At 42.4% G+C, this 12976-nt stretch overlaps 1 protein-coding gene and 1 long non-coding RNA gene across 6 annotated transcripts in view; one reads left to right on the top strand and one right to left on the bottom strand.

Annotated features, from left to right (window-relative positions):
- Positions 1-12976, top strand: part of LOC137376189 (uncharacterized) — a 92410-nt gene that overhangs the window by 62935 nt on the left and 16499 nt on the right. Inside the window, exons 1-2 of one of the 2 annotated variants that reach the window (XR_010976147.1) lie at positions 10851-11017; positions 12793-12976. The exon at positions 12793-12976 is cut by the window's right edge and continues 101 nt beyond it. The exons of the other annotated variant lie outside the window; for it this stretch is intronic. This is a non-coding gene — a long non-coding RNA (uncharacterized lncRNA). Of the gene's footprint in view, positions 1-10850; positions 11018-12792 lie in introns of those variants that run through there. 2 annotated transcript variants of the gene reach the window in all.
- The window catches only part of meis1a (Meis homeobox 1 a), a 239070-nt gene continuing 238439 nt past the window's right edge, over positions 12346-12976 (bottom strand). For all 4 annotated transcript variants that reach the window (XM_068044269.1, XM_068044268.1, XM_068044271.1 and 1 more), the window contains one exon: positions 12346-12976. This exon is cut by the window's right edge and continues 926 nt beyond it. The gene's annotated coding sequence lies outside the window, so the exon portion shown is untranslated.

Here is a 12976-nt window from a genome sequence, read left to right as displayed (position 1 = left end):
CAGTGGCCATTTTGGGCCATTGTTCAGTTTTTAAAATAAAGGTTCATTTTTTTAAAGACAAATTCCGTTTTTCATAACTCTTCAGAGTTGGTCCATGATCGTTGAATCATCACACTTCCGGTGTGTGTGACAATATAGGAAGAACAGAGTTAGTGAACCCCTTAATCGTAGTGCCGTGTGAGGGGTGATTTGTGCAGTTATTCCTTTTAGGAAGTGAAGGGTCTGTTGGTATCCATGGAGTCTAGGAAAGAAAAGGGAGTGTGGCCGCAGTTACCTTGCCTGCAACTGTCAAGTCATTGATCTGATTTTGGTACTGGTTACCAACTCTGGGACTGAGAAAAGTGACACTCAGTGCCACTGCAACCTCACTTCACTACTGTAATCTCATATCACCTCTGAGACCTCACTCCTTCACTGTGACCTCACTCCGCCACTCACACTATTACCTCTGGTGTTCCTCCATGGATCTATCCTTAGACCCCTCCTATTTCTCATTGACATGCTACCCCTCAGTGACACCATCTAAAAAAAAACAGGAAGGGGGGGAGTCCCGAAGTTGGGACCATTTGCAGCTCCTGAGCCCACATGGATGGGCAGCGGGACCACATTGGAACTTCCCAGAGATGCCTCTTAATTGGATGGCACTGAGCCCACTGTCCAATGAAGAACAGTGGGCAAGCTGCTGATGCTGCCGGGTCAATCAAAGGGCCGGCAGCTCTGCGGCCTCAGCAGGAGTGGTGGGTATTGCTAAGGCAGGGCAGAGAATGTGAGGGCACCTCCACACTGAGGTGCCCTCAAGAAGATAAGTTGAATTTAAAAACTTAGGTGGCTGTGGATGGTAGAACCCGTCGAATGGAGAATGCCTAGATCCCTCTCTGTTACATCGCCTGTCTCCCCCATTGTCTCAGCTCATCTGCTGCTGAAACCCTCATCCAGGCCTTTGTTACTCTAGACTTTACCATTTCAATGCTGTCCTAACCCGCCTCCTACTTTCCATTGTTCTTAAACTTGACCTCATCCAAAACTCTGCTGCCCCTATCCTAACTCGCACCAAATCCTGTTCACCCATCACCCCTGTGCTCACTGACCTGCACTGGCTCCCGTTCTGGTAACATCTCGATTGTAAAATTCTCATCCTTGTTTTCAAATCCCCCCATGACCTGGGGCTGTGGGGGGGGGAGGGGGGGTGGCCTTTCCTGGCTGCAGACCCTTTGTCAGGACATGGAGCCTCTGGCTCCCTGTTCCCACTGCCCCCTCACTTCAGGACACCACTGGGAGGCTGCCTCCATGCAGCTGGTGCCCTCCCCACATGGCAGAGGTCACTCCGCCTCTGGCAAAATGCTGGCGGCCCAGGAAAATGGCCCTTAATTGGGTCTTTATTTATTCGAAGTGGCTGCCCACCTCCATTCAGCAGGAAGCTGTTCCAGCACGCAGCCTACCACTGGGAACAAATGAACATATGAATTTGGAGCAGGAGTAGGCCACTCAGTCCCTCGAGCCTGCTCTGCCATTCAACAAGATCATGGCTGATCTGATTGTAGCCTCAACTCCACATTCCCGCCTACCCCTAATAACCTTTCACCCCCTTGCTTATCAAGAATCTATCTACCATTTCCAGCGGGACTGTGTTTGGAAACCATCCCGACGCGGCTCCCCAGCACCCAACATTTTAGCAGCTCACCCGCCTCACAGCCTGTCAACGTCGGCCAGTAAAAATCCCAGCCACAATATCAGGTTCCACACTTACAATGATGACACCCAACTCTACCTCACCACCACCTCGTTCAGCCTTTTCATTGCATCTGATTTGTCACACTGCTTGTTCTCCATCCTGGATGAGAAGCAATTTCCTCCAGTTAGTTATTGGGAAGAACTAATCAATTGTCTTCATTTCCTGCCACAATCTCTGTTCCCTAACTACCAATTCTATCTCTCTCCCTGGCCATTGTCTGAGTCTGAACCAGACCGTTTGCAACCTTAGTGTCCCATTTCATCATGATCTGAGCTTCCAACCCTATAACTTCTCATCATTAAGACCGCCTAGTTCCCTCTCCAATACATCGCCCGTCTCTCCCACTGTCTCAGTTCATCTGCTGCTGAAACCCTCATCCAGGCCTTTGTTACTCTAGACTTGACCATTTCAATGCTGTCCTAACCCGCCTCCTACCTTCCACTGTTCTTAAACTTGACCTCATCCAAAACTCTGCTGCCCCTATCCTAACTCGCACCAAATCCCGTTCACCCATCACCCCTGTGCTCAGTGACCTGCATTGACTCCCGGTCCGGTAACACCTCGATTGTAAAATTCTCACCCTTATTTTCAAATCCCTCCATGACCTCATCGCTCCCTATCTCTGTAATCTCCTCCAGCCCCACAACCCTCCGCGATCTCTGTGCTCCTCTAATTCTGGCTTCGTGCATCCCTCATTTTAATCGCTCCACCATTGGCAGCCGTGTCTTCAGCTGTCTAAGTCCTATGATCTGGAATTCGTTCCCTAAATCTCTCTTCCTTGCCATTTCTTTCTTCTCCTTTAAGACACTTCCTAAAACCTATCTCTTTGACCAAGTTTTTGGTCACTCATCCTAATATCTCCTTATGTACCTTAGTATCAATTTTTGTCTGATAATTGCTCCTGTGAAATATCGTGGGATGTTTTACAATGTTAAAAGCCCTATATAAATGCAAGTTGTTGTTGCTTGCTAATCACTATTTCGCACAATGTCTATCATTGCAATCCTGTTGGCTTTAATGCATGGTAAAAGCCAGAATTCAGAGACTACGCTCCACAGCACAGTCCAATAGTTGCATTAGAATGTGTTTACTGACAGCAATAATGGCCATTGCAGTGTGATTTATCCTAGACTAGGGATATTTATGTTTCGTCAGTGCTCATTAGCAACATGCATGGAAACCACAACAAAACAATAAAAAATGTGCAATGCTGCAAGCATTTCTTTGATGACATGTAGTGTATTTTGATATCCTAAAGCACATAAATTAGAAATTCTTTCACATACGTGGAGACAATTGTAATAAATACAAACTGGGTGTACAAGTTTGCATCTGAGTGCAAACATAATAAAGAAAAGGGTGGACTGTAGGGAGCCCAGTTTATCCCACTCATGTCTGGAATCTTAACTTTATAGGCTCTTCATGTATGAAACAAGCTGTGAATCCCACTGTTCTCTGTTCTATATCCTCCATATCAGATAGCCATATAAAGGAATTTTACTTTGCAATCTTCAAGAGATCTTCAGCAAATTTCACTAGTTTCATTGAAGACTGAGCAAATATTTCTCTGGCAACAAAGGCAGGGTTGTAACTCATCTGTTCTGACTTTCCTTATCTCTCTGGATATCTGACCATTACTAACATTTTTTCCACTGATAGTTTCCTCATCAGTTGGAAAATGTGATGCATTTACCTGGGCACAAAGAATAAAGGGATTCTATGTTGTCCAGCATTGTGGTTGTTGGAACTGCTGTTAATGATATTTTTATATGCATTATACAGAGGGTTGGCAGGGGGGAGAGAGGAGGAAAGAGAGTCAAGGATTACATGTATGTCAGAAAATGTTATAGTCAGACTAAAAAAATCTGTTCATTTATTAAAGAAAACTTCTTCAACAAATGAAAAATACATTGGCCGCAGAATATCTGCATGACATAAATGTATGAATACATTAAAACATATTGGCTTTCCTGGATTTTTGACTACAATATCTGAATGAGCGGGAAATCTCTTGTGATAATGATTCAAACTGTGCTTGGACCAGTTAGCACCTGGTTACAGTTTAGATATTTTTAACCTGTAAAAATCCTGGAAGATTCCTTTAGACTGAAAGATAGAAACAATCCCTTCATGACACCTAAGTAAAAATCTATTGTGTTGCTGTGTGTCACATCTAGGAAAGTTTAATGTGTAATCTGAACCTAAATTAAATCTTAATGTTTATGGTGATTCTAATTTATTCAAGTCTTTATTCTTTTTTTTGAAATATTCAGGAAGTGACTACATGCAAATCTTCACAAACAACAATAGAAAAGATCAAATATATTACAAATAAATGAAAGCCAATGACATTGCCTTGTACTTGTTTTTTATATCAGCATGTGTCTCTTCTGTTGTCAAACAGGTTGATAAATGGGACTGCTATCCTTTCCTGACAGTTGTTTATTTAAGTACAGTGTACTTAAACACTCAGATCAAGATCCAGCAAAGATCTTTTTGTGTATGTTCTTTCCTACCTAGCCCTATCTGTTACCAGGTTCTACTTGCCTAATCTTTACCTCTCCCATAAAGTGCCCAGCTTCATTGCGCGCTGATTACACTGTTGAAGTTGTTGACTGTGGCATGTATTATTTTTCCTGTCCCATTTGCATTTGCCTGATAGAAACCCTGATTGCCATCTGAGCTGAAAGATATAAAACAAACATAATGTAGCCTGTACAATCTGTGAGTAAAATGGATTTGGCCTAAACGAAACAGAAGGATTTTCTTCTTCAGCCCATGTTTTGGTATTATTTAGTAATGCTTGAATGAGGTTAGCTCCCAGAACTGAACGACAAATTATGAACAGTGAAAGTCTGTCATCAGATCTTTACAGTTAGTATTATATCTGTGGACAGTTTGTAAAAGTTAAGATCAAAAGATACATATCACACATCAAAAAACATTTACAAAGCTTTAGTTTGTTGCCTGGGTCTACTTTTTGTTTCTTTTCTTTTGTCTAAAATTAAAAGATAAATTATTACACAGTTTTTTTTTAATGTCCTATCTCTGGTATTCGATTGCTTTTATCTACTTTACTCAAAGGATTTAGCTGTCACATACCATTTATGGCAACATAAAAGACCTTTGCAAAAATCATTTCAGATGATAATTTATGTGTTTATGATAATCCTGGAAACATTACATATTATATATTATATTATCAGATAAATCTGCAGTACCTGAAAGGCACTGACATTGTGAGACACTAAGCTGAATTGTTCTCATTGAAGTTCACCCCATAATCTCATCCTTCATATTAGCCATAGATATACAGGGCCCTGTTTCTTTCTTCACAGTCTCTCTTGCATCAGAACTCACTGTCAGGTGCTCTTACAGGACATACCTGGATCAAAGAAGGCCTGAACATAAGTGGCTATTGTTAGTCTGAAACACAATCTCCCAGTACAAGAAAATGAAGAGGGAAAGGATGGTTGTGCTTTTTTGACATTCTCTGGAACTGTTGGTATTACCACAGAGAGCAGGTGGAGGCCGATAAGCTCTCACAGGGCGCCTCATTAAAGGCTAACACAGTGACTATTATTGGATCAAATCTCATCAGGTGGAGAGGAGCTGAGCTGGCCTAGCATGTACTGGCACCTGAGGCAGCCTTGTCTGCTCTAACCTTGGCAATCAGCTGCCAAGGTCAGTCTTAATTCCTTCTGTTGGCTCAAGAAGATCTCAGGATTCAGAACAGTGGGGGTTGGGGAGAGAGTAAAGAATGGCTAAACAGGTACAATGTTCTCCTCTTCAGCCTATCACTGACTTTTCTTTTTCAGAATGTTGGTACACCTGGGTGTCACCCCATACAAAATGTGTGATCTCAATCAACTAATGAAATGCTTTGCTCCAACAATAGCTCAATCTGTTAGACACCTTAAAGGAGTAAATATTGCAACAATGCAAAAAAAAACTAGTTGAAAGATAGTTATGATTCCAATAATTGACTATTTTAGAGGTCTATGATTTGATTAGAATAATCTGATAAGGAAATGACCAATTAATGGATTAAAATTTGTAGTGGCAATGATACTGGTAAACTAAAAGATTAAAACCAACATTAAACAATTATCATTCTCACTAGCCATTTCTAAGCATCCAGATACTCTCAAAATACTGTCGTGATGAAAATTATGCATGCCTTTTTAAATCTTTAAATGACTTAGTTTTTTATTGTTAAAATTTGCAATAAAGTATTTTATCTGCACCTCGCATTGTTTAAATGATGCCTGGGAGCCACTAGTTACAAATGGAAAGGCAGGTTAATGATGTCTGGGTGACTCTTGTTCAAAACATCATCTAAGTTTGCATTAGTGAAAGGGTTAACAATAGATGGTCTCATTAAAATAAACAGGAGGGAAGCAAGAGACAAGAAACTGTGCAGCTGAATCAAAGATGCTCTTAATAGAAGAAATGTATCGGACGCTCTACTGTGTATCAACAGCACTGGTGCCCAGCAATCAGAGTGGGAAGGGACCAGTGTAAATGCTTGATAAGGCCGGGGCAGTATTCACTCATCTTCAAACTTCCTGCTACCTTTCACACGAGTATGAAGACAATCATTAAAAGGAGTGAGTGCATCACGGAAGCTTCCTCCTTGCCATATGAGCCCTGATACAGTTTCAGTTCGACAAGTTGTGGTAGAAATGGTTGTCACATTTTACCCACCATATTTGACAACAGCAGCCCAGACATGTCATTTTTGCTGCTTGTAATTGCAGCTGTCTTGCGCTGATGTGCACATATTAAATCACCCGGCAGCTCAGTAAATGAAGATGGGTTTGCTTGGCTGAATTCATTAGAAAATTCTGACCAAAGCTCATAAAGTCGATGTGCATCTGTCCTCCTTTTACCCTGTCGCAAGGAACGACTTCATTTTAAAACATGGTCTTGTGAGGGGTGAGGGGGGGAGGGGGAGGGGGGGGGGGGATTGTATTTTTCGACATCAAGATAGTCAAACAAAAACTGGAGGAACCATGCAGCGATGTTATGGTAATTCTGTGCCATCTGCTTTAGTTATAATAGAGACCTTTCCAGCGGCCTTTATTGAGTTAAATAGTTCACCAGTAGGGGGAGGTCTGTCGTTCCTTAGCAATTCAGCAAGTTCTCCAAATTCCCAGCCATCGCAACTCGTTTTTTGTTGCAAAAATCCCTGTATTTATTTTTTCTCCACCTGTCTCCCTTTTTTCTCCCTTTCTTAATTTTTATTTATAGCTTTAGTCTCGCTTTATCTTCGCAATGGATTATTGTTTACCTCAACTTTTTTGCAATAAATGTAATTGCAGTACATAGAATAATATTTCAATTCTGAGATTCCCTGCCCCGTTTGTGGTTCTTGGTCGGTTGCTCTGTTTCTAATCTGTATAATATTGCTATTCTTCCCTTCTCCCAAATTCTTTTCGCTGAATTTGCCGTGTTAATGTCCCCAATGTTGTATTTCGCTCATCCCCGCGACTCTTGGCCATGCTTTTATTTATTTTTTTAACTTTACCTTTCACGAACGCAGCCAGATATTATTGCATTTAAGATTTTTGGGGGAGTGATTTGAAACACTCAATTATAATTAGCAGGGGACTCATTGCGACAACGGCTTGACAATTGCGATGCTTCCTATAGAACTAAACACAAAACTAATTTAACAATATTATACAGATTAGAAAGAGAGCAACCGACCAAGAAACACAAACTGGGCAGGGAATCTCAGAATTGAAATATTATTCTATTTATTGCAATTAAATATTTGAAATCTTCCTTTAGTTCCCCCCCACCACCCCCATCTCTCCAGTGCTTCAGAAAGAAGCCGGTGTGTTTGTGTTGGGTTTATAATATTGCTTCTGACTGTCTGCCTCGTTGCCTCCCAGCAGTTTGATTTACTAATCTGAATATTTACATCAATAATTGTTGACAGGCGGCAGTCTGGAGTCGGAACAGCAGAGTGGCCTGGGATGGGAATATTATTCGCTTCGTAATTTTTCAACGCCAGTCCGGGATCACTTGCATTCGCCTCCTAAGCGACTGACGTTTACTCTCAAACTGTTCCCTTAACGAACTACCTTTCGCTGCACCGAATATCCAGTTCCCCGGTACCTCGTCCTCCCCGCCTCCCCCGCTTTATTGCACCGGCAGTCGAAATAATCGTAACCCGGTTGGGACTTTGCAACTCGGACAATCTGTCAACAAAAGTGAAGACAAAATGTGCATCTCAGACAGCACTAAAGAACTCCTTTCTCACCGTGACAGTTCCCTCTTTAATTTCGTTGTGAACTTTCGGCTTTTCAAAGTTTTTATTTTGATTTCGTTTCATTTTCATTTATTTCTTTCGGAGATGCAGTTTTCCCCTCGATTTAAAAATCACTCGCTTGGAAAATGTGTTCCGTCTCGGCCGACACAAATTCAATCCGTTTTATTTATGTTCTTGGCATTGTCTTGAAAGAAAATAATTTCGATATGCTCCAATTAATGGCACACACAAGGAGACATGAAACAGTTGTCATCAGTGACATAAAATGACATTAAAACGATCAGGCGTCCCCCTTATTTGATAAACGAACAAAAAAAAAGCACATTTTCAAGGGACGTAGCACAGGAGTCCGATTGTTTGAATAATTTAAAGAACGCCCAAGTATTTTTTCAGATCAAAAGCAGATCATTCAACTTTCTGAACAGTGTCACATGTACAGTTCACAACTAATTCTATTTTCATCAAACAACCCGCACCGTGCGGTCACTGTACAGAGCTCCTGAACGCTTTAAACTTAAATGCTGATATATATTCGTTGCAGCCCCTTCGACCAGGCGGCTGGGTCGCGTTTTGGGAGTTATTCATCCTTCCAATAACCGTCTCGATTCAATGTTTCCCTTCGATTATTTCTGATCTTTCTTCATTTCTGTTACTGTTTGAGGACACCAGACAATTGACAGAACCTTTCCAGTAAATCGGCTATTTTGCATCTAGATCACCTGTAAAAGCGAGACAGCAATCTGGGAAGGAACTGAGAGCTCGGCTGAAACTCAGAAGTATTAGACAGAGAAAGTACTAGACCCCCGCGGGACGGGTTCACAGGACTCAGAAAGGATTACAACTAAAACTAAGTGATCTGTCATAAGGAATAACTGATCCCAACGTTTACTGAACAGCCTGTAGGAGGGAATATTTTAACCAATCCTAAATAAAGAGATTATATATTTCCTCATGTTTCATCATGGTGTGCATTTAAAAGTAACATTATAATATATTCAAACTGTTAGATCTTGTATACAGTATATTTCACAGCTTCCCTTGTGTAAATAAACAAGCCTGAATTTGGGTACTTTACATACTGAAACCACTGCTCATGCTGAAATATTCCTCTTTCAGTCTTGTTCCAAATAAAAAAGCACAGTCAACCGACACAAATGTATTGTTATGTACCGAATCCTTTTGAACTGAAATTAAAAGGAGTGGGGAGTTAGTGGGGGATATTATATTGTAAAAGAATTGTAATTGGAGTGTATTTTTCTGGCGCATTTTATTTAAGGGGTTGGATAGTGTTTACAGCAAACATTTATTGCAGGTTTTTTTTGTTAAAGTTGGGATCGTTTGCAAATCAGTCGAGATGCGAGTAGCAACTCCATGAAGTCAAAACTTCAAAACAAGCGACAAAAGCTGAGCAAGACCGGCCAGTGTAATAGAGAGCGGTCAATTAATATTTCAACAGAAGCCAAGCAGGAGCCGCATCGACTGTATTAATGCGGGAACTGAATAACAACCACATAATTCATTGAACTTTCCTAAGTTCGTAAAAGGAGAGGTAAAAATACAATGTTCGGACTCGCGAGCAATTTGCCAGTCAGTCACACAAATATTTTTTTTAGAGTCACATTCAGTACTGAGACAGAGAGAAAAATAAATAAACTTGACATCGCTACGAGGTTATGACCTGTTCGCAAAGAACCAGTTGTGGCGAGAGAACTGTCTCACCGACCTGACGCTGCATATGGTTAAAAGGGAAGGGAGGGGAAACGGAGGAAATTAAACTACCTTTTAAAGTGCACCATTAATTTTTGAAGTGTTTTGCTTTTACCGCTCCATTAAACTGAAAAACCTGTGTCTTTTTTCGGATGGAATTTTATAAAAGTCTTGTCCACGTTTTAATATTCACTGGAACATTCACCGTCTGATCTCTGCTGGTTAGACTGGAGTGAAAGTGATTGCTGCTAAGGCCAAACCAGTAATGATAATGAACTTTTATTCTTTATTCATTGCAATTGTAACTGCGACCCTGGCGGGTCTCTTTCTCTCTCTCTCTCTCTCTCTCTTTCTCTGTCTTCTTGTTAAGGACTTAACCCCTTCATGCCTTGTGCCTGGGGTTCTGGTCGCAATAACTGAGGATAATGAGTAGCTTCAGAAAGGCTATCTTCACTGTCCCCGCTACTGACTGCCAGGGACTCATTGATCGTCCCCTCCCTTTCCTTCTGAGATAACGCAATTACAAACATCAATAAGAAGCTGAAACGGGAATCATTATCTCCTGACAGTGATAGATGAGGGTCCAGAAATAGAGTGTGCTTTTTTCTCTCTCTCCCTCTCGAACAATCTGGGAGCCCGGGGGTTTGGGGCTGTATTACTTGTCACCAAGGAAACCAATGACATCCAAAGAAAATGGCAGTACGGGGGAAACATTAACATTATCTCCTTCTCCGCCTCCCCCCTTGCTCCTTCAGCCACCGCTGGACTTGAAGACAACACGCTCACATCCACCGGCCTAATTCCCCCCGCCAGCAGCTTTTAGCAGGCGCCCAGATCCTCCACAAACCACTCACCGCATCCTCCCAGTAGACCCTGTCCCAGCCGCTCCCCGCAAACACACACAACCCAAAACATCAAGGTTAAAAACCTGTCCCAAGGCTCCTCTCATCACACCGGTTTTTTTGTGTGTGTTTTCTCTCCAATATAATAAGTGCTTAAAATAACCAAGCTGCCCCAAATCTGAAGCTGAAGCGGCGAGGAGGAGGGAGTGAGGGAGGGGGGGAGTGAGGGAGTGGGACACACCGTGCTGGGAATATTCACAAGAATCATTCTTCCACTTTCCCAAGAGATGGCAGTCAAACCTGAGGAACACTGAGGAACACTGAGGAACACTGCCTGCTCTCTGTCTGCACTGAAGGCATTGAGTGTGCTTGGGAATTAGTTTGCAGCTCTCCTCGTTAAAGGAGACGCCACATTTCCCCTTTAACCGGGGCAACTTTCTCATCTTCCTCTGCCAGGTTTGTGTTTTTTGTTTGGTGTTACGGGCGGGGGGAGTCCGGGTGAGGAGGTGCCCAGTGACTACCTCCCACCCTCAGACATGGGTGGGGGTGGGGGGGAGGGGAGGAGAGGCGAGGGATGAGGAGGGGTGTGAGGGGGGGGGGGGGGATGGAGGGGGGTCCGGCTGAAGAGGTGCCCAGTGATTAGCTCCCACCCTCAGATACAGTGGGGTGAGGAGGGGCAAGGGGTGGTGGGGATTGAGGGGGGTAAGAGGGGGTGAGGAGAGGGGGTGAGGAGGGGCAGTGAGGAGAGGGGGTGAGAAGGGACAGTGAAGAGAGGGGTGAGGGAGGGGGTGAGGGGGAGACAGCGGCCCCTCTATGGGTAAGGGGATAGCGCAGCCAGTGCGGGGAGGGTTTTTGGATCTGGTGTAACTAGGAAACGCCCGAGAATCCGGCATCTCCACCAGTAAAATGTAGTTAACGTGTCCTTTCAGCGAGTGCAATAAGGCGTGACTGGAAACTAATCTCTGTATTTAAATGTTTGTGGCAATTTTATCTAAATGAATTTTAATGCTAAAAGGAGCGGCCAGTCTTCCATTCGCCTAACGGTGATCTGTATCCTTCCTTTTTTTAAGAGCGAGGGGGACACTTTTGACATTAACATTTTTATTTTAAATTAAGTCTTTTTTGTTCAATTTCGGTCATGTTGCACTGCGCACACTCAGACAGATAAGCCTCTTTAGTGTCCTTTAGAAATCCCGTCATTAAACTCGCAATTCAGACTCCTCTTGTTGGTCAAATCCAGCAGTTTGAAGCGCTTGTTAAAAATAACTTTAAAAACAAAACATAAACACAATAAAACAGCACCGACTGGACAAAGGTGACAACACGCCATTCAGGTTGGAACACGAAATTATTAATAACATTTTGATCAGTTCTTCCTTGGGGACGGGGGTGAAGCAAAAAGTTGGAAAGAAAGAAATGCGTGTGGAAAAGGGGGATTGTTTTGCGCCAAACGCACTTGGTTTACAGCAGAACAAGGGGCAAATAGTTGAGCATTTACCTCGGCCTTTAAAAGGAATCATATTTCTTTTAAACTCGAGAGCCAGGTCCTCAAAACCTACAGATCAGATGTAGAGACAGCCTCTAACCAAGCCCCTAACACACACACACACACAGAATCAGCTGCCCCCACCCCCTTCACCATCCAAGCTTTCAAACACAGCCCGAGTGAGACTCAGGAAGGCAGGAGTGCGAATGCCCCCTTTTACCTGTATGAATCCAAAGCGTTTGATCCAATTATATAACATTCGGGGCAGTAAAGAATTCCATTCCCCAAACAAGTGAAATCAGCATGACAAAAATAATTTTTATTTTATATTCAGATTTCATGACCGCACACAGTTTATAAGGAAAACTACTACAACTGACTCCGTTATTTTACAATCCAAACCGCTTCGATCAGAAGAACTCTAAGACTCTGTGTGCGATTATCATTAGCTCCTTGTTTTCGTGATAGAAAAAAATGCTATCCACAAGCATCTGTTTAGAACCACAATGAAAGGCATTAGCTCATCCCATTTAGTAAATTTATGCATGCCAACTCATACCAAACTGCTACTTTTACAAAAAAAAATTTGCAATAATACATTTAATTTTTTCCAGTCCTTTTTTGCACAAAAAGAATTGTATCTATTTACAAGGTATACATAAATTCTGCCGGGTCGGTCACCGAAAAGGAAATGCACGCAGGATTAAGATGTTGATGTTCCTTTTTTTTGTTTTTTTTTAAAAAGAAAAAAGAATGGTGTAAACATACTTGTAAAGACAAAATGTCTTCAACCGGTCGTTGGATGTTTAATTGCATCAAACAGAATGTGATGCGTGTCAACGTTGTTGCAAGGAACACTGAGAGTCTCTGATGTGACAGTTTCGGGTCTAACAGACTGCCTTTTGCCTTTCTGAGCTTCCTCCGACCAC

This window comes from Heterodontus francisci, chromosome 13, assembly GCF_036365525.1.
Source record: "Heterodontus francisci isolate sHetFra1 chromosome 13, sHetFra1.hap1, whole genome shotgun sequence".
NCBI classification, from domain to species: domain Eukaryota; kingdom Metazoa; phylum Chordata; class Chondrichthyes; order Heterodontiformes; family Heterodontidae; genus Heterodontus; species Heterodontus francisci.
The sequence above is the reverse complement of the archived record's forward strand: the minus strand, read 5'-3'. Positions and strand labels throughout refer to the sequence as shown.